General features: G+C 43.0%; 1 protein-coding gene across 1 annotated transcript in view; it reads right to left on the bottom strand.

The window, feature by feature from the left end:
- Positions 1 to 21787, bottom strand: part of FAM91A1 (family with sequence similarity 91 member A1) — a 1899235-nt gene that overhangs the window by 558654 nt on the left and 1318794 nt on the right. The window lies entirely within an intron of this gene.

Genomic DNA, 21787 nt, shown 5'->3' with positions numbered 1-21787 from the left:
CAATCCAAGGGTGCCTACAGGGGATGCCAGTGGCAGGGTAACAACCAGCGAGGTACAGCCACAGACACAGCCACCACCACTACTACAGGACAATCACAGTGACTTGGCTCTAGCACCGCCTACCAGGGAACAACTAAAAGCACCCTTGGGGGGAAGCTATCTTTATTTTCAGTAAATTGGCATTACATCACAAGAGACAAGTGGATTTTGCAGACAATAGACCAAGGTTACAGGTTTCACTTCCATACTCTACCAGGGAAGAGAGGAATGCCAAACCTACCTCCAAATCAAAAGGCAGAAGCTCTAAAACAAATAACTCAATTATTAAGGATGAGAGCTGTGGAAAAGGTACCATCTATGGAGCAAGGAAAGGATTTTACTCCAGACTCTTCCTGGTACCAAGAAAAGAAAGCAAATGGAGACCTATTCTCGACCTGTCCGCTTTAAACACCTTCCTCATTGTTCCAAAATTCAAAATGCTGACCCTACAGCAGCTTCTTCCCATGCTGGGCAAGGAGTCTTGGCTGGTAACTCTAGATCTCAAGGAGGCATACCTGCACGTCCCCATACGACCAAATTGCAGAAGATACCTCAGATTTCTTGCAGGATCAGAGCATTATCAATTCTCAGCATTGCCCTTTGGCTTATCTACTGCGCCCAGAGTGTTCACGAAATGCCTGGCATCAGTAATTGCTCATTGCAGGCTTCAGGGAATCCAAATCTACCCTTACCTGGACGACTGCCTGATACAAGCGGACCACAAAAACAAGCTAGCAGAAGACTTGAAAAGGGTCATTTACCTGCTACAAGCCCTGGGATACACAGTCAATATAAAAAAGTCAAGGCTGATACCATCCCAAAGGATAACCTTTTCGGGTGCAGAGCTGGACACATCGAGACAAATGGCATTCCTAACAGTAGAAAAACAGGAGCAACTCCCTCTCTACTTCTTGGCATTAACAAAGCAGAACCATCTAACAGCAAGAAAAGTCCTGCAAGCCTTGGGTTTCATGGCATCCTGCATAATATTGGTTCCACATGCCAGACTGCATATGAGAAAGTTACAGTGGTACCTAAGGAATTTATGGTCTCAGCACAAGCACAGCCTAGAAACCCAAATTCCAATAATTCCATGCCTGAAGCAAGAATTCCAATGGTGGGCTCAGGCCTGTCAATCAAACAAAGGATTGCCCTTCCACAATGCTCAACCAAGCCGAACCATCACAACGGATGCCTCAGACCTCGGTTGGGGGGCACACATGCTGGACAAGTGAATACAAGGTTTATGGACTCAAGACCAGCTGCACCTACACATAAATCAAAAGGAAATGCTGGCAGTAAAACTGGCAATTCAGACATTCAGACCATTTCTTCGACAAGGTCAACTGTTGATAAGGACAGACAATACCACAGTTATGTGGTACATCAACAAACAGGGAGGCACACATTCGTACCCTCTATGCCGGATGGCAATGGACCTCTGGAATGTGGCCCTGAGTTACAACATTCAGTTACAAGCAATTTTTGTACCAGGAAAAGAAAACATTCAAGCAGACATACTAAGCAGAACTACCACGGATGCCCACGAATGGATGCTGCATCCGGACATCTTCAAAACCATTACAAGAAAATGGGGACTCCCACAAATAGACTTATTTGCATCCCCACGCAATCACCAACTAAAGAAATTCTGCACAAGGACGTACCACCCACTTGCTTGGAAGGTGGACTCCTATCTTTCAGTTGGAAAACCTGACAGCATATGCATTCCCACCACTTCCTTTGATGCACAAGGTGCTATTGAAGATCAAAGAGGACCATCCAAGGATCATTCTGATAGCTCCAGACTGGCCAAGACAACATTGGTACCCATTACTGAGGAGCATGTCTCGGGAACAAATATGGCCCCTACCCCTTGTTCCCTTGCTGTTAACACAGAACAACTACAACACCCTGCATCCAAACCTGAAAACACTGCAGCTGACTGCCTGGAACATTGCATAAGTACAAATAACCCAAATTTATCCCAAAGGGTTAAAGACATTATCTTGGAGGCTCGCAGACCCTCAACAAGAAAAAAATATTCAGCAAAATGGAAAAGATATTTAATTTGGAGTACTGCAAAAGGAGAAAATGTGTCACTGGTAGACATAGCCAACATCCTGGAATACTTGGCAGAGCTCTTCCACAAAGGCCTGTCCTATTCTTCCATTAAGATTCATGCATCAGCTATTTCAGCAGAATATGACTTGGATCCTCCAGTCTTCGCACATCCTCTGCTCAGGCAGTTTCTGAGAGGAATTAAAAATGTAAAACCACCTAGGAAACCACCATTGCCAGCATGGGACTTGAACTTTGTGCTAGAAAAATTGACACTCCCTCCTTTCGAACCAGCAGCAACAGCAGAATTACAATACTTATCATGGAAAACTGCTTTCCTGCTGGCAATCACTTCAGCAAGAAGGGTATCTGAGCTACAGGCATTAATGGCAGTACAGCCCTTCCTGATCTTCCATCAAGATAGAGTGTCCATGAGAACAAATCCTACTTTTATGCCTAAGGTGGTCTCCAGAGTATCTTTGAATCAGGCTATCCACCTACCTACATTCTTCCCCAACCCACAGAACAGGGGAGAAAGACTGTTGCATACCTTGGACGTGCATAGACAATTACGCTACTACCTGGACAGGACCAAGGGCAATAGAAAAACTAACCAGCTACTGGTAGCATATGCAACAGGAATGGAAGGAAAATCAATTTCAAAACAGACAATCTCTAAGTGGATAGGAAATTGCATTAGATTTTGTTACTCCTACCATGGGAAGAAAACTCCACAAAACATCAGGCCGCACTCTACAAGGGCTACAGCCACTACCACAGCTTTTCTATGAGGAGTGGCTACCAAAGACATTTTAGAGGCTGCTACTTGGAGCTCCGTGCATACATTTGCCAAGCATTATAATTTACCTTTATACTCTAAATCCCGAGCAGGTTTTGCGACTGCTGTTTTGCAAGGGATCTTAACTACACCATAATTTCATTTCTCCTCCTCCCCCAGTTTGGCTATGGTATTCTACCCATTTGTAAGGACTGCAGATGCATCCTTGAAGGACATAGTACAGTTTTGTACCTACCATAAATGTAGATGTCCGATAGGAATGCATCTGCAGTCAGGATTACCCACCCTCCTTCCCCTCTGTGGTACTCCTAGGGTAATTGCCCATCTTGTAGCTAGCTGGGGGAATCTATTATGGTGTATTTGTTTGTATATATGTACATACATGCTTTTTTTTGTTTGCTCTCTACTATTTGGAACCATTTGCATTTATCCAAATTTAGCCTTCCTAGAGGGCACCTGGCATCTGGGGCAAGAAACACTGAGGAAAATGGCGTCGGCTGATGCCTTTATACCCGAATAACTGCAGCTATGACGTCGGGTGAAGTGCGACACCAGCCGAGGCCAGACCCAGACTTTGGAATCCGGCCGACCGAAGGGCTGCCTGACGACAGGACAACCCATTTGTAAGGACTGCAGATGCATTCCTATCGAACATCTACATTTATGGTAGGTACAAAACTGTACTTTCTCTTAGCCATTTGTACTCCCCTTCCCAATCTTCTATATCTTTTCTTCCGTGTGTTTGCAGATTTTATAACCTATCTATATTTACTGTTACTTTTGTATGGTATTTCATTAGTTTGGTCTTTTAGGTTCATAGGTTCATAGGTTCATACTAGGCTATCTGCCTGAGGGCATTTACAAGCCTAGCCCATCGTTTTGTGGCTTACGCCACCCCTTTAGTATGGGGAACTATACCCATTATTTTGCTGTGCCTCTGTCGAGCAGTGACACTGAGGTAATCCCTGGGGTATATCTGCGATCTCCCATCCATTGGTCAAGATTTCTCTTGAACAAGGCCAGCGAGGTGCTCTGCCTCACATGTACCGGGATTTTGTTCCACAGCATAGGGAGTCTTTGGGTGATGAATCTATCCCTCCAGCACATCCTATTAATAGCCGTGTCGAGGTTTAAGTCTCCCGCCCTTGTGGCTCTGATGGATCTAGATTTTTTGAGGTGAAGCATATTCATCAAATCTGGGTTTGACATGGCCTTGTATGTTAGGCAAAGGTCACCTCTGAGCAAGCGGTAACCGACTGAATAGAGCTGGAGTTCTTTCAGTCGGGCAGCATAGGATAGATTTTTGAGACCCTTTATCCTTTTGGTGAGGAACTTTTGTGGCCTCTCCAGCTGCTGCAAGTGTCGGGTCAGATACATTCCGAATGGGGCATTGTACTCAATCATTGGTCTAATGAGTGATGAGTAAAGGGAGACTATAACCTCCCTTGATCTAGATGAGAATCCCTTCATGATAAGGTGGGCAATGTAGAAGGTCTTCCTAACTACTTTAGCTACATGGGTGTCGAATGACAGACTACTATCAACCTGGGTCCCCAGGTCCCTGATAACTTCTTCTGTGCTCAGTGGATTGCCACCTATTTGGTAGCTAGGGTAACCTTGTTTTTCCGAAGGGTATGACTATGCATTTTTGGCATTTAACTTTAGGCCGTGGCTCTGGCACCAGTTATCCGCTTCTGTGAGACCCTTCTGAAGGATATCTGTGTCAGATGTGTTTTCTACTATGGCCAGTTTGCAGTCATCTGCAAACTTTGTCAGCCATAACCCTCCTGTGTTTGCTTGTACTCGGAAAAGTAGATGCCAAACAAGAGTGGGCCCAGGACTGAGCCCTGTGGGACACCACTTGTGACAGGCTTTGAGTCTGACATGGCGCCAGCAACTCTGACCCTATGGGTTCTGTCACTCAGCCAGTTTGCAACCCATCTTGTGATGTATGGGTTAACATTTAAGCTGATGAGTTTTTCAATGATACCCGAGTGGGGTATTGTATCGAAGGCCTTAGCCAGATCGAGGTAGGCTGTATGGACTGCCTTTCCTCATCAATGGCTTTGGTGACTGTTTCAAAAAGTCAACCAAGTTTAAAAGGCATGATCTGCCTTTGACAAAGCCAAACTGGGTTGGATCCAAAGTCTGCAAATTCCCTATGTCTTTATTTATGAGGTCCATTATGATCCTCTCCATGGCTTTGCAGATAAGGCTTGTCAAGCTAATGGGCCGGTAATTTCCAGGGTCGGTGGAGGCACCGCCTTTGTGAAGTGGGACCACAGTTGCAGTGCGCCACTCCTGGTGCGATCCAGAGGTAAGACTTTGATTAAACAGCTGTCCTAGCTGTGGGTTTAATTCCTCATTGAGTTCATGGAGCACACAGCCGGGGACACCATCAGGTCCCATGGATGCTGTGTGTTTTGCTTTGGGGAGAGCAGTTCTCACTTGGGCGCTGGAGATGTTTGGGGGCTGCAATCGTTGGGTATACATATCTCTCCTTTGGGGAGGGGAGAAGTTTGCACTGAACCTGTCAGCCAGTATGTTGGCAATGTCTGTAGGATCAGTAATCTTCACATCATTTTGAACTAGTTCTGAGCATATCTGGGAGTTTCCTCCTAGGTTTCTAACATAGCTAAAGAAGGCCTTATGATTGTCTTTTGAGTCTTTAGCTATTTTTCTCTCGAAATTTGCTTTGGATGATTTTATGAGAGCTCTTAGTTTTTACTTATAGTGATCAAGGGTGTCTTACCTTTTAAGGATTTTGCTCTATCTTGTAGTAGCTTCCTCCTTTTGTTGTAGAGTTTGTTTATGGCTGGGGTCCACCAGACTGGACGCTTGCCTTTGGTACAAAGAGTCTTTGTTTTGCTTGGGATTGCCTTATCCATGCAGTCCTGCAGGTGCTGGTAGAAGGCATTTGTAAGTGATTCAGCGGCTTGAGTACTGTTTTCCCGCTCGCGGGCCTTAAAGGACAGCACACTAGCCTTTACAAGTGTGAAGTCAGCTTTCGACAAGCTCTTTACTCTGGTCTCTTTTATTTCAGGTGGGGTGGGATGAGGACCTCCAGCGAGATTAGTTTGTGATCTGATCTCACCAGTGAGGGGTATACTTCTGGTGTTGAACATTGTGCTCCCATGTTCGTGATGATGAGATCAAGTATGTTATCTCCTCTTGTGGGAATGGTGACTAGTTGTTCCATGACATTTGAGTTTATGAATTCCAGGAACTTTTGGGCTAGGGTGTTTGGGCTTGAGTAGTGTTCCCAGTCTATATTTGGGTAATTGAAGTCACCTAGTATGATGGTGTTTGGTGATACATTTATCCCCTCTAGTGTTTTCAGGAAGGCCATGTGAGGTTCCTGAGTTTGTGAGGGTGGCCTGTAACATGCTACAATTTGCAGAGCAGTCTTGCCTACGGTTAATTGCACCTGGATGGTCTCCGATGCATCATGCGTTGCCACCAGTCTTGAGGTGTGGGTGTCCTTGATGAATATGGATACCCCCCCTCCTTTCTTGGTATTTTCCTGATTTTGGGGCCGGTTTCCCCATTGGCACAGGCTTTATCTGCTTTTGTCAGGCCTTAGTTCTTCACTAAGAATGGTCACCAACCAAGCCTTAAATCTTTCGTTATTTAAATAAGTATGTTGGAAAGCATCAATGCTTCTGGGCCCTACCATTCTCAGTCTTTTTTTTAATCAATAAACATTTTTATTAAATTATCATGTATGCCATAAGCCATATTACATTTATATAAATGACAATAAACCACACTGACACAATCTCAGTTGCAAACATTATACATTCCAAACCGTGCCAACACAACTGTATCTGAAAACATTATGCATCAGTTTTAACATATCCAGTCATTGTTAGTTAACCATTACACAGCTCAGTCAAATCCTGCCTTTTTCAAACCTTGTTCCTCCTCTTCATGGATTGATCCTGCAGTTTCCATTTTTTCCTACGTAATTTGTTCAATCCCTGTTCCAGTTGTTTTAACTCTGTTACTATCCTCACTTCTAGTAAAGTTGGTTTAGACTTTGATTTATATTTTTCTAGTGACTGCATTTTTGGCAGCCATCATAACTAGACTCAGCAAGGCCTTGATATGTCTAGGCAATTCAGAGTTTGTATCTGTGACAGCCCCTCTTTACCCCTGGCCAGTAATCAAGGAGCCTCAATCTTCACCACTCACACTGGTGACAGGCGGTCACTAAAAACAGGACAAGAATTACACAGTATTTCAAATGCAGCTCTCTCCATTCAACACAATTTCCCCCAAGAGCACACAGGGAACACGCTCCACTGGGAATGGACTCTCTGTCTTTCCAGATCCCAAACAAGACCCACCTTGCAGCACTGTGCCCCAGTTCCAAGTGTATGGTACATGTTGCACCCATGCACTGGCCCAGTAATCCAGGAGCCTAAATCCTCACCACTAGCACTAGTAAGGGGCATGCACATTGGGAAGGAGAACAAGTACACACACACAGTAAAATACAATTTCCCTTAAGAGCACACAGATATCGCAGTCAGCCTGGGGCTGGTTTCTCCCTTTCGATCCAGATCCCCAATAAGACTTCCCACTGGCACAGCTATAGAGTGGAGTCCTTAGCCAGGGTTCCAAGCCAGGTCCTCCTGCACTCCCTCTGTCCAACCAGTGCTTTGTCTCCCTGCCTAAGTAGCTGACACACACTTTGAGATATGATTTACACACAAACACACAGACACTTCTGGGGAAGGCTGGCACAGGTTCACTAGGTATGCCCCTTCTGCCCAGGCAATAAGGTAGTAATCCACTGCCACCAAAAACCCTACTTATTAGCTACTATAAGGCCCTTCCCAAAGGGTGACAAATTTCACTGTGTAATAATACTGTTATCCAATTAGTAAGTGCGATCAGAACTTTTAAGGCTAATGGAGTGGCTTTGTACAGTATCACTAAATACATGCAAGTACTCTAGAGCTTAAATTATCTCTACACAAAACAGCCCAAGTTGAAAGGTTTAAAAATATTTAATAATGCATAATAAGACAAGACAAATCTTCTCAATTCAACACAATGCAAGCCAAGAGTTCAGACACAGGAACTTTAAAGCAATACCATAAAATAGTCTGACATAAATATAGAAAACAGCTAGTCTAATCGTACTATTTTCTATCTATTTCTAAGAGAAATACTAAAGCCTAAGATCCTACTTACATATAGAGCAAAGCAAGTGCTGGTGATGTTGTCAGTTCTGAAGACAAATGCAAACTATCTCTTTCAATCTGAGATCTCTTAAATAGATAATACATCACTGCTGACTCATTTAGATTACATCATTCTTGACACTTCTCTGGTTCCCAGGCTACCAGAAACTCTAAATTTACATGTTTTAGTAAGCTTGCACCCGGTCAGGAAGCCACAGCAATAAAAGACATTATACATGTAAAAATCTAGCAATTAACTTTTGTCCTAAGACAACAGAAAGAATTCCTTCATCCAGGCATTTTGTCTCTGAGCTTTCAGATCAGTCATAAAATGCTTTACTTTATTAGCTTTCTTCCAGCAGGGTGCACTGTGGTTACATTTTTGAAGTTCAGAATATATAACACAGTTTTTCTTACATTTAATTTTCTTACATTTGTAAAACAGCCTGTGGATTATATTAATATCTACAATGACATAGAATTATGTACACAATTTTATCTACCTGGGCTGGCAGCCTTTCACAGTACACACACTGGAATATCTGATGTTTCAAAAACAGACACACACACACACACACACTTGGGAAAGACTGACACAGATTCACTAGCTGTTTCCTCACTCTCTCTTACAAGGGGTAACCAATTATACTGTGTCAAATTAATGCTGATATGAATGGTAGAGTGTGACTGAAGCAGTAAAGCTTTTAGGAGTGGCCACAGTGACACTGAAATAAGCACAGGTGCTCTCAAGATATTAAAAGTATTCACTAAAAAACAGCCACAATGAAAAGGTATAAAATATTTAATAATGGATAAAAAAAAGAAAAGAGGAAAATACTTAACATTTAGTTACAATAAACGTCAGTGTTTTTAGTCACAGCAAATATAAAATAACACAGTTGGATAGAATCTCACATGCAGAAAAAAAAAATACTAAACTAATCTCATGGTACTTTTCCTAACTAAACTAAAGATAAACTGTAATATTGCAAGGCAATATGTACTGCTGAGATGCTCACTTCCACAAGGCAAGATGAGATACTCCACATTACTGAACTGTACAACTAACTACTGAACAAATGAACTGTAATAACTGATACGGATTTTATATATCAGATTCTGCTGCTGCCAGAGTTCCGTCCTTCAATCTAATCACCTGACTCTAGCATAATTCACCTTCAGAACTCTGTGAAGATTCTGCTGCAGCATTTTTAACATAAGCAACTTTTACAAATACATTTTAACACACATATCTGAATAAATCAATGTGACAGTCACATGACATAAGATTATTTGGAAGACTTCAGCCAGCCATACTGGCATATGCAAGACATGCACTGTCTCACTTCTCCTGGCACATCTGGCAATGCCTCACAATGTCACATCATAACTCAAAAAAATAAATAAATTATGTTCTTACCATAACGTTCCATCTGTGTTGTTGATCTTCATTCATTCATTACAGATGGGTATTGGTTCTGTCCTCGGAACCGAGTCGGCCTTGTAACAAGCTCGTGCCAGCCAAAAAACTCTCAAGCTAAGCTTTTACCCACAATGTCCTTCCCCTTGTTACCTCAGATCGAGTTTGCCTAAAATAGGTAAAGCAGAGGCTGTCTCTGGGCAGAAAAACCCTAGAAACAGGAGCAGGACCCGGTACGATCACCAGGGGGAAGGAGGGTGGGATGTAATGAATGAATAAAGATCAACAACACAGATGGAACATTATGATAAGAACATAACTTCTTTATCTGATGTTAATCTTCATTCATTCCTTACTTATGGGACAGAGTCCCTAGCTACCTTTAGTCCTGAGATGCCCTTATGGAAAAATGTTCCTGAGTACCATTGAACCAAAGGATGCTCTTCCCCTGGAGGCCAAATGCAATTTGTAATGAGTGATAAAGGTATGAGGGTTAACCCAGGTTGTGGCTGCACAAATGTCATTCAAAGAAAGTCTTGCACATAAAGCAACAGAAGTTGCTACTGACCAGGAAGAATGTGATCTGAATTTGCAAGGCAGAGGAGTCTTATTTATTTATTTTTTTTGGTAAATCAAGGTTTTACAGTTTCTGGTTCGATCCTCAGCTGGGGTGCCTTCTGTGCGGAGTCTGCATGTTTGTCCTCCCTGTGGTCACGTGGGTTTCCACCGGGTGCTCCGGTTTCCTCTCACATCCCAAAGACATGCTATAGGTGGATTGGACACACTAAATTGGCCCTAGGTGTGAGTGTGTGCCTTCTGTGGAAGGTTGGGCGCCGGGCTGGCAACTCGACACTGTAAAACTCCACTGCCAATCATGAGCGGACGATGATCCGCTGTGGCGACCCCTAACCGGGAAAAGCCAAAAGAAGAAGAAAGAAGGTTTTACAGTTTCTCAACCATTTGGCCAAAGTTGCTTTTGAGACAGGATTTCCCATTTTTGGTCCTGAGAAGGCCACAAATAATTGGTCTGATTTGCGTACTGAGTTAGTTCTGTCCAGGTAAAAACGTAATTGTCTATGTACGTCCACAGTTAGTGAACGCAATATTCTCCTTTGTTTGAGTAGTTGGGAAAAATACTGGGAGGTCAATTGTTTGGTTAATCGTCAATTCTGAAATAATTTTGGGTAGAAAGGATGGATTAGTTCAAAGTGATACTCTGTCTTTATGAAATACCAGGTAGGGTCATCTGATACACAAAGCCTGAAGCTCTGAGAAGCATCTGGCTGATGTGATATGTATCAAAATTAATGATTTCCAGGACAGGAATTTTAGATCGCAAGTAGAGACAGGTTCAAAGGGAGATTGTGTTAAAGATTGCAATACTAATGATAAATTCCAAGGTTTGACTAGTTCCCTGAAAGGAGGTCTGACATGTAGAACACCTTTGAGATAGCAGCTGTGTACCCGAATGGTTGAGGCTGCTGCTCCTGAATCAAGAAGATTTGATAAATAATCCAAAACTACAGCAACTGGAGCTGAGCAAGGGTCTAGTTGTCTTTTTTGAGACCAAATGAGAAGCCTCTTCCATTTGCTGAGATAGTTTTTCCTGGTGGATGGTTTATGTGAAGGCAGAAGGATATTATGCACTGGGGAAGTGAGGTTGTCCTGCCTGGCAATTACTGTAAGTGGAGGAACCAAGCTGACAGCTTGAGACTGGATATGTTTGGGTGAGTCAACCCTTGTGGGTGCGAGATCAGTTCCAGAGAGGGATCCAGAATTCATGGGCAATCTAGTAGGTGAGGCCAAAGGAAGGGAAACCAAACTTCTCATGGCCAATAAGGAGCAATGAGGATTACCTTGCTTCTCAGATGAAGGGCTTCTTTTAGAAACTGGGAAATCAGGAGAAAAGGAGGAAAAGCATACAGCAGTCCCGTGGGCTAATCGTGGATCAGAGCAACCCTCAGGGATTCCACCTGTGGCGGGATTAGGGCAAAATATCTGCTGCATTTGTGGTTTGCTGGAGAGGCGAATAGGTCACAGCAAGGCTGGCCCCAGAGACTGAAGATCTTCACCACAATAGTAGGATTGATGGACTACTCGTGAGGCAGTAGGATGCATCTGATCAGCTTGTCTGCAATCACGGTGGAACTCCCGGGAACATGCGTTGCTATCAGAAAGCGGATGGAAGTTACCGCCCATTGCCAAATTTTCATGACTTCTTGACATAGAGGGTAGGACTTGGTTCCCCCTTGTTTGTTGATGTACCAGGCCACAGACATGTCTGATTGAACCACAATAGTCCCTGATGGAAGGATGGGATGAAATGCTTGCAATGCTAGAAGCACCGCCTTCAGTTCTAGGACACTGATATGCAAGTGGACCTCTGTATCTGACCAAGTACCTTGGACCGTATTTCCCTCGTAAAGCCCCCCCCCCCCACTTATCAGGGAAGGGTCCGTGGTCACTGTGGCCTTGGGCTGTTGAGGACAAAAGGGGCAACTCCATTGTTGCCTATCTGGCTTTATCCACCACATTAAATCTTGCTTGCATCTTTGGTTTATTCGAATATGGAAGGACAATGGGTGTTGTAAAGGATACCTTTGAGTTAGAAGGAGCCACTGTAGAATTCTCATGTGTAGTTTTGCCAAGGGCACTATTGTAATTGACACTGCCATAGAACCTAGGAGTTGAAGTACTGTTCTTGCTGGGGCTAGGTTTTGACAGAATATCATCTAGAGTTCTGGTCTTATCCTGTGTAGTCTGTGATCTGGGAGAGATACTAGGCAAGCAGTTGTACTGAAGATTGCTCCGATAAATTCTAGGGATTGAGAAGGGATCAGGTTTCACTTTCCCCAATTTATCGAGATTCCCAGATATTCTGCAACTTTGAGAGTGTACAGTAATGCTGTCTCCAGAAGACGCTTGGTGGGGGCGGTGAGGAGCCAATCGTCTCGATATGGAAATACTCGGAATCCTTGTAATCTCATGTGAGTTGTTACCACTGCCATGCACTTGGTGAACACTGTAAGGGCTGTAGAGAGTCCGAAGGGCAGTATGCAGAATTGAAAGTGATTGGCTCCTAGCTGGAAGGGAAGAAATCTTCTGGAACATTTGTCCATTTTTATATGGTAATACGCATCCTGAAGATCTACTGAGCACATCCAATCTTCTTTCTCCAATAAGGGAAGAATAGACTGAACTGTGACCATCTGGAATTTTTCTTGCTTGACAAAGTTGTTTAGGATACTGAGATCAGGAGTGGTCTCCAGTCCCCTGTCTTTTTTGGCACCAAAAAGAATCTCAAGTAAAATCTGGATCCTATCTGGTCTTTTGGGACTGTTTGGATGACTCTTTTTTTGAAGCAGCTTTTGAATTTTTAATGCTGCTGTTTTCCATGTGACTGGGTGGAATGTTGGGAATTCAAATTTGGTGATGTTGGGTAAAGATTGGAAGAGATGGGGTATCCTCTAGTAATGATCCGTTGCACCCATAAATCTATTGTTATTGTTTGCTAGGCAGAATGGTGCAAGGAAATGCGTCCTCCAACTGCTTCTAGAGGAAAGCAATCGGGCCATTGCTCAGGAGCGCTGGTAGGGTTGTCCTGAGAAGGAGTCCCTGGAACCCTGGTTATACGGACCCCCTCTGCCCCTATAGGGACGTCTTCCAGTTGAGTTACCCCCTCTGCCATGGAGAGTATACTCACCATGTGTGTCATGGAAAGGACCCTGTGATTTCTTGTACCACATCTTTCCACTCCTCTAGTTCCTAGAATATGGACTCTGAGGTGCTTCTTTCACTTTTGGGCCAAAAAGGGAAGAGGTTTCCACTGGACATTCAGGAAGGGAGACTTAAAGGGGTCTGCAAAGTCACAAAGGCGCATCTAGGCGTGGCGTCTCATGATGTCTGAACCCACCACTCTGGCAGCTCCTTCCGTGGTGTGAGAAATTAGATGCATGGAGGAGTTAGAAATGGATTCCTTGGTAGCTAGCTGCAAGGCCACTTTGTTGCAGACCTCGTCAGACACAGCTTCTGCTAAGGTTTCGGAGTGTTCAGTCACTAAGTCTCTCTGAAGCCTGGTGAAGTGTGCCAGATAATTCAAAGACCTAACAGCAAAAATCAATGACACAAAGACTTGCTTCCCTAATCTGTCTACCTCCCAAGACTTCTTGTTTGGGGGGTGGACAGTCTGGCTCTCCTTGGCCAGTTCCTTTTTTGTGGCAGCCACCACCACCATTGCATCTACTGGAAGTCCCTTGGTCCAGTGAGGATGTTGTTCAGGGGAGATAAGATTTTGTCCAGCCTCAGTAGGATTGCTTCAATTGTATCAGGACTTTTCCATGCATGCTGTAAGATGAGCTGAACTAGCTCATCTGCAGGTGGGGTCAACCAGGAAGCAGAGGAGCAAGCACAAAAAGCCTGCAGGAACACAGACTCCTTGGAGGAAGGGTTGGTGGGCTTCCAGTCAGCCCTCTGTTTCAATATTTCCAGGATGTTTCCGAAGGAGACATCATCAGGGGGCGACCATAGGGACCTTCCCCCTTCATCATAGTCCATGTAATCAGAAAGGGACTCCTCAGGTGAGTTCACGTGATTCCTTTTGCACGTCTTCTTGTACAAGATCTCTTCAGCGGGAGTTTCTGAGGAGGACTTCAAAGAAAGGGCACCCTGTGGTAGGGTATCCTGAGACTCTTGTGCTCACTGTCCTAAAGTAGTGGCTTGTGTCAGCTGCGGCTCAGAGGGAGTAATTAGTGAAAGCTCCAATGGTGGAGGCTTGCCTGCTGAGGCAGAGCCCTCTCTATTACCTGGAAAGCTGACACACCTGAAGAGGGATGGAAGCCTGGAACCGAGAACAAAAACCTCAGAACCAGGGTCACACCATGGACCCCGCTGCCTACGAACCAGCCATGATCCTGAGAAAGGCTTGGTTCCGAATGAACCGGAAGCCAAAGATATGGCTCCAGCACCACGGTGAGGTCCACTAATGGAACAGAAGCAGTGGGAGCCGGATGAGGGTGTTGGTCCTGGGGCTTTGATACCTGCACAGAAGTTGAAGGAGGAGAGTAAACTGGAGTCTGTGAAGAAGGACTCACAACTTCAACAGGGAGGGGATTTTTGGATGGTGGTGTAATCCCTCTCGCCGTCAGCAGCTGGCTCACAAGGTGCACCACATCCAATTCTGAAGGCTCCTGGACGATTGCATCGATATCCATGATGGGGAGTCAAGTCTCTCTAAGAAAGGGCTGTATTGCTACCCCAGGAAGGGATCCACCAAGGGTGAAGATCAGGTCCTGGCTGTTGGAATCACTGGTACCGAAGTGTCGAGGGTAGAGATATGCATGGGAGCAACTGCCAGTGTGGGAAATTCCAAAGCTGACATTAAAGGCAGGCTCGGCACCGTACATGTGGATGGTGCTGACAAAGACGGTGCCACAATTAACAGAACCAAAGATGGTTGGATGTGGATTCTAATATTTTTGGTAGAATTAGTGCTGAAGATGTAGTTTTCGGTGCTGAGGCTGACACTGAAGATACAGATTTCGATGATAGCACCGTGGTCGGAACCACAACAGATGGTGCCGTGGAAGTCCATTTTAGTCATGGTTCCGACAGTTTAGGTATTTTAGGTTTCGGTTCTTGTTTTTTCTTACCAGAAGGTGATGAAGGAAGTTAATGTTATCTCTTTTTATGATGTTTGCTGGGAGGGGATGAGCCCTTTGACCCAGAGATAGCCTCCAAGAAGGGTGTCTTAAGGAGGCCCTTCAAAATCAGTTTATTCTTCCTCTCATTAAGGGTCCTAGAAGAAAAACCTTTACATATTAAACAAAGTGGTTGGATCGAGAGATGAGAAACATCCAAACAGTAAATGCAAGAGTCATGTGTGTCTGAAATGGGCATCTTCCGACCACACCGGTCGCACTGTTTGAAACTGGACGTTCCTTTCTTTTCTGACATACTTTAAAACAAAAATTATAACCACACTCAAATAAGAGAGAGACAGAAAAGTTTTTTTTAATATAGAATGGAGGGAGGGAAGGGGGGGAGGGTGTCAACAATGGTACTGAAAGAAATTACCTCAAAGGTAAGGGAGGGGAAAGGCATTTACCAATGATGGTATTAAGAAATTATCTAAAAAATGGTAAGGAATAGAGAAAAAACAGTACAAACACTAACAGTAAGACAGTGGGTAATAACAATAAAGAATAAAGAAGAAAATCTTACTAACAACAGGTAATTTGAAAAGTTTTTAAATTACTTAGCTTAGTGAGCTGGCTTGACACATCTTTACGGCAATGTGGCAAATGAGATCTGAGGTAACAAGGGGGAAGGCCATTGTGGGTAAAAGCTTAGCTCGAGAGGTTTTTGGCTGGCAGGAGCTTGTTACAAGGCTGACTCGGTTCTGAGGACGGAACCAACACCCATTAGTAAGGAATTAATGAAGATTAACACCACCAGATGAATCATTTCCCTGGTCACTCCAACTTGCTCACCCAGCACCTTCAACAGAACAGTCTGCAGAGAATCTTTAAAGTCCACCAACTCATTACACTCCCAGAAAATATGTTCCTAGCTCATCTTTCTGCCCCATCACACCTCCAACATTTGCTGTCTACCTGAGAAAAAAATCTTTGAAGTCTGGCTGGGGTATAAAAATAACCATGTAAGCACTTGCAGGCAAAGATCTGAAATCTTTTAGAATTTGTTGCATATTTAGGAGACGTATATATATATATATATATATATATATATATATACACACACACACACACACACACACACATCCCCATTGTTTCTTTGTGAATTGCTTATCTAATCTCTTCCCAGTCTGTCCTAATCTCCCCTGATTGATTCTTATAATTATGCAATATTTTACATACTTTACTAATTATTCCTTTCTTAATGGCAGCTTCTGTTCTAGATTCTATTAAAAAACTCTACCAATGCTGGTCTTGTGTTTAGAAACCGCCCTAATTTCTTTCTCTTTGCCTATACTCTGATATAAATCCTTGATATGGAGGGCAATCTTTAGCCTGCAGTCCAAATACATTTGTTGCATCTTCCCATTCTATTACTTTTCACTCTTTAGATATTTGCTCCCAGTACCTTGGTTCCTTTGCCAGTTTTCTCCAATATATTCCCACCACTTCTTGCCTACTGTCTGTACTCCTAATTGCAGTCATCTTTACCAGCAGAATCTCCTTTCTCATGTTGGCTTAGTTCTTAGAAGGCCTTCTGCTACTTTATGCATATAATATTCTGTATTACTACTCTTGTTGTCCTTTAAGGTCTGCAGCCAAAATCACAGTCTCTCTCTGTTACTTGAACTTCCACCCTGTTTCATCATCATCTCTTTCTACTTGGAATTATAGTTTCCTGCTTGTGCTATGTATAGGAGCCGTAACTGTGTTGCTCTGAAATACCCCTTCAACTCAGGTAATCCCAATATGCACTGTTCTACTGGAAGAATAAGCTTGTCCCACTTGGCTCTTGCCATCTTCCCCTACCAGATAAAATCCTTCAGCTCTTTATTAATTGCTATCCACAACTTCTCCTCCGGTTAATAAAAATATGCCTGACCAGTGTATAAGACTAAAGGAACTAAAAACATTTTATCTGTTTGCATCTTACTATCAATATACATGTAACAGTGCTTCCATTTTCTCAGGTTTTGTTTTATCTTTTGCTTAGTCTCTTCCCACATATCCTTAGCTGCCACACCAGTATCATTTTTAAGCCAGTGGTGCTGCGGTAGCGTTGTCGCCTCACAGTTAGATGTTGCCCGTTCGATTCTCAGTTAGAGCATCTGCTGTGTGGCGATATGCGTGAACGGGCATTCCTTCGTTGAAGGTTGTGCGTTAGGCCCGGCAAGCCAGCACGTAAAACTCTACTGCCAATCATTAGCGGACCGGAGTTTCGCTGTGGTGACCCCTAACCGGGAAAAGCCAAAAGACACAAACAAACAAACTCCCCTACTGTTTGGCATCTATTTATCAGAGGTCCACGCAAAGACAAAAGGCCTGTGGCTGACCAATTTGCAGACGGCTGTAAGTTGGGTGCGGTCATTGACTCCCCAAATGATGTTAATATACTGCAAGAGGGTCTTACAGCAACTAATGATTGGTGCCAAAGTCATGGCCTCAAGCTAAATGCAAAAAAATGTATCATCATACCATTTGGCAAAAACATGACCACATCAACACACACCCCTAAATACAACCTGTGGTATGAGACCTGGGAACTCAGGTTGATAACCTCACATTCGACCAGCATGTAGTGGTAGTGGTCAGGAATGCTTTTTACTTGGTTCATCTCATAAGTAAAAGGATTGCATCCAGAAAAAGGAGGTTATTACCTCTCTATACTCCTCCCTCATTAGACCAATAATTGAGTATAATGCCCCATTTGGGATGTACCTCTCCAAATATCTGCACCAGGTGGAAAGGCCACTGAAATACCTTGCAAAGAGAATTCATGGCCTCTAGCACCTGTCTCCTATGAAGACAGGCTCAAATCCCCATCACTCTACTCGGTATCGTAAAGATTGCTCAAGGGTGATCTGTGTCTCACCTACAAGGTAATCATGCTTCCTGCCCACTAGAGATGCTCCATATCCATAGATTTAACTCCTCACGCACTACCCACTCAAAAGGCCTGAATCTAATACGAGACATCAACAAAACCTACTGGAGAGACAGGCTTGTCCCCAGAAGCTGCCCCGCCTCAAATCAACTTCCCATACACGTCAAACAGAGCAGCTCATTGACCCTCTTCAAGCGCAACCTTGATGAGTGGATGGGAAACCACAGATTTGTCACAGGGGTTCCACCTGTGTCCATCATTGACAGGGGCGACAGGTGCTGACTGAGGTTTCTTTCTGGGGATAAACTCTTGGCTAGGCTTGTAAGGGCCCCAGGGCCATTAGCCTAATAACCTCCTATGATCCTGTTTTTTTCTTGTCCTCATAAATATGGATATTGCTGAACAGATTCATGTGTGGGCATATAATTTACTGCTATTACTTTTGTTTCATTAATTTTGTATTCTGAAAAGGTGTGAAACCGTCTCAATATGTTCCACAGCACTGTAATGTCCCTTTCTTGTTTTGTCAGGTATAAGATAATGTCTTGTGCAAATACAGACAGCTTTTCTTGACTACCATACCAATGATATCCTTGAATTTCGGAGTCCCTTGTTTTCTTTGCCAATGGTTCTAAATATAAAGCAAATAACAAAGGGGAGAGAGGACACCCCTGCCTAGTCCCTCTGCTCAAGGCAAGATTATCAGAGAAGACCCCTCTTACTTTAATTTTCGTCTCTGATCCTTCATATATCCTCCTAATCAACCTTATAATTTTATCAGGGAATGCAAATGCTTCCACTACTCTGCTCATAAAATCCCAGCTTACTCTGTCAGATTTCTCTGCATCAAGATCCACCAGCAACATTGTTATTTTCTTACATTATGCTTCTCTCTGGATCATCACTGTTCTGTTTAAGTTGTCAAATGTTTGCCTCCCACCACAAAACCACACTGATCCATATCTATCAATTTTGGCATCACTTTTGCCATTCTTTTAGCCATTACAAACACTTTAAAATCATGACTTAGTACTAAAATGGACCAATATAAAGTCGGATCTGTTTACCTTTTTTAGGTAGTACAGCTACTACCACTTTCTTCCAGGATGTTGGTACTTCTGCTCTTAAAATACTGTTAAACAAAAACTTACAGATTTTCATTGTTTTTTCCCTCCTAGCTTCAAAACCTCCACCATTTAATCCTGGGGACTTTCCTGTAGATTGGTTGTACATCACCATCTTTATCTCATCTCTTTCTATCCGGACTGTTAGTAATTCAGCCTCCTCTCCCTCAAGCCTTGGCATATTTAATTCTTCCATAAACATTTCCATTTTACCTTTTCTTGATTTCCATATTTTTCTCCTTTATACAGACTTTCATAGAATGTCCGAAATATTTCTAATACTTCTACAGGATCCCTAGTTATCTTCCTTGTAATAGGCTACCTAAGCTTGGTGACAGCCCTTTCTACTTTCTGTCGTCTGAGTCATTGTGCTAAAAGTTTTTGTGCTCTAAAGTTATTATCAAAAAAAAAATTGCTTAAAAGCAATCTTTCTAAACTCAAGCATATTATCAAGATAGTCCCTTATTTTCTGTTTAGCATTCTGTAGTTGCTCCTTTTCTTGTTCTGTGAGAGTCCCCCTAGTTTTCAATACTTTAATATTTGTCAGTCCCACTAAATAATTCTTGTTACTTCTTAACCATCTCTCCCTTTCTTTTATTTCCATCCTATTTTTCAAATTCCATTTTAATTTTTTCCCCATTCCCTGGCTATATTTTCAGAAGTTGTTTCTATCTTCGCTAATAGCTCCTGAATAACTTCCACTACTCATTCCTTAAATTCCTCTCTTTTCAAAAGACAGGCGGGAAAGCACCAGTGTCTCATTTTTATTTCATTACCTATGTTTTTATTTTAGTTCTTATTGGCACATGATGTGAAAAAGTTATTGGGTGTGTATCAAGACCTTCAATTAAATGCACATGTTCCTGTGAAATGTAAATTCTGTCTAGCCTAGCCCAGTTTTCATACATTGGGGAATAATATGTAAATTTACTCCGAATTCAAATTCACATCTTCCACGCCAAATATTTTCATAAATGTCTTTAAAAATCTAGCCTCTTTTGTTATATTTCCCTTTCTGGGCTCCCCAGATACAACTTCACTGCTGGAAATCAAATTTCAGTACCCATCTAAAAGTAATATTCTTTGCTGAAAGCTCACTTTTTCTCCCAGAAGTTTCTTTAGTTCTAGTATAGCAGTTTTCAGTGGAATATAAATACATAACAGAGTAATCCTCCCCCCTTACCAGTAGCCCGTTAGTACTACAAATCTACCATTATCATCTTTTTCCCTTTTCTATTACTATTGGAGCTCCTCTTGCAATGCTCCTCTTGCAATTAATATAAGTACTCCTCTCTTCCTTTGCCCCAGGTAATCCACTGAATAACCATACTGAAAACATTTCTTTATCAAATGCACACATTAATTTCTGTCCAAGTGTGTCTCCTGCAGCACAGCTATTTGCATTCTACATTTTTAATACAGTTCACTGCTCTTCCTTTTTTGGATTTATCTGTGAGACCATTAATGTTTAAAGACATTATAGAAAGAATCATATTCTTGAGGGAATATTATTCCCACCTTTTATGTATAACAGCTTTTTTGTTATGTGTCTAGTTTCAGCTTTTGTGTTACACGCATGCACTGTTTGGCAGGTTAATCTTTTATACAACTGTTTCTTGTCATCTCCATTTGAGCTTATGTCACATCTTGCAGAAAGTACAGTTGTGTACACTTACCATAAATGTAGATGTTCGAGTGTATTCACTGTTGCAGTCATCACACTTGGGTTACCTGCTTGCAGGTAGCCCTCAGTCGGCCCGAATACCAGAGACTTAGTATTTCTGCTTCGGATGCTGTTGCTCCAGGACTGACATCAGGTCGTCAGGGGTATAAAAAAAGGGCAGCTGATGCCATTACATCAGTTTTTCTTGCCTCAAATGTCAGGAGCCTCCCAAATAGGGAGCTAGATTATGGTGGGGAAAACACCACAAGTAAAAAATAAATACTAATACCAATACCCCAGAAGGGGTTAGTAATAGCCATAGACAGGAGAGATAGAGAGAGAGAAAACCAGGGGGCTGGAGGGAGGGAAACCAGGACTGTAACAGTGAATACACTCGAGCATCTACATTTATGGTAGGTGTACACAACTGTACTATGTTCTTCATGTTTCACTGTTGCAGTCATCACACTTGGGTGGATTCCCAAAGCTGAGGAAGGGTGGAGGCAGTCAAGAAGAGTTAGGGCTGGCTAGTATGCCTTGCAGGACTGCTGTAGCAAATCCTGCCCTGGATTTGGAAAAGATAGGCAGGTGGTAATGCTTGGTGAAGGTGTGTACAGAACTCCAGGTCGCAGCCTCCAGGATATCCCTGATAGGGACTCCCCTGAGAAATGCTGTAGAGGTAGATGTTGCCCTAGTGGAATGCGCTCTGATCCCCTGAGGGGTTGGTTTCTCATGGTGCTTGTAACAGAAATGGATGCAGTGTGCTATCCATTTTGAAATGGTTTGTTTTGAAATGGCCTTGCCCTCTGCCCCTGTTGCACAGCTGACTAGTAACTGGTCAGATTTTCTGAAGGGCTTAGTCCTATCAAGGTAGAATCTGAGCTGTCTGTGCACATCCAAGGAGTGCAGGAT

This window comes from Protopterus annectens, chromosome 3.part1 (genome assembly GCF_019279795.1).
Source record: "Protopterus annectens isolate FY-2018-M chromosome 3.part1, PAN1.0, whole genome shotgun sequence".
In the NCBI taxonomy this organism is placed as follows: domain Eukaryota; kingdom Metazoa; phylum Chordata; order Ceratodontiformes; family Protopteridae; genus Protopterus; species Protopterus annectens.
The sequence above is the reverse complement of the archived record's forward strand: the minus strand, read 5'-3'. Positions and strand labels throughout refer to the sequence as shown.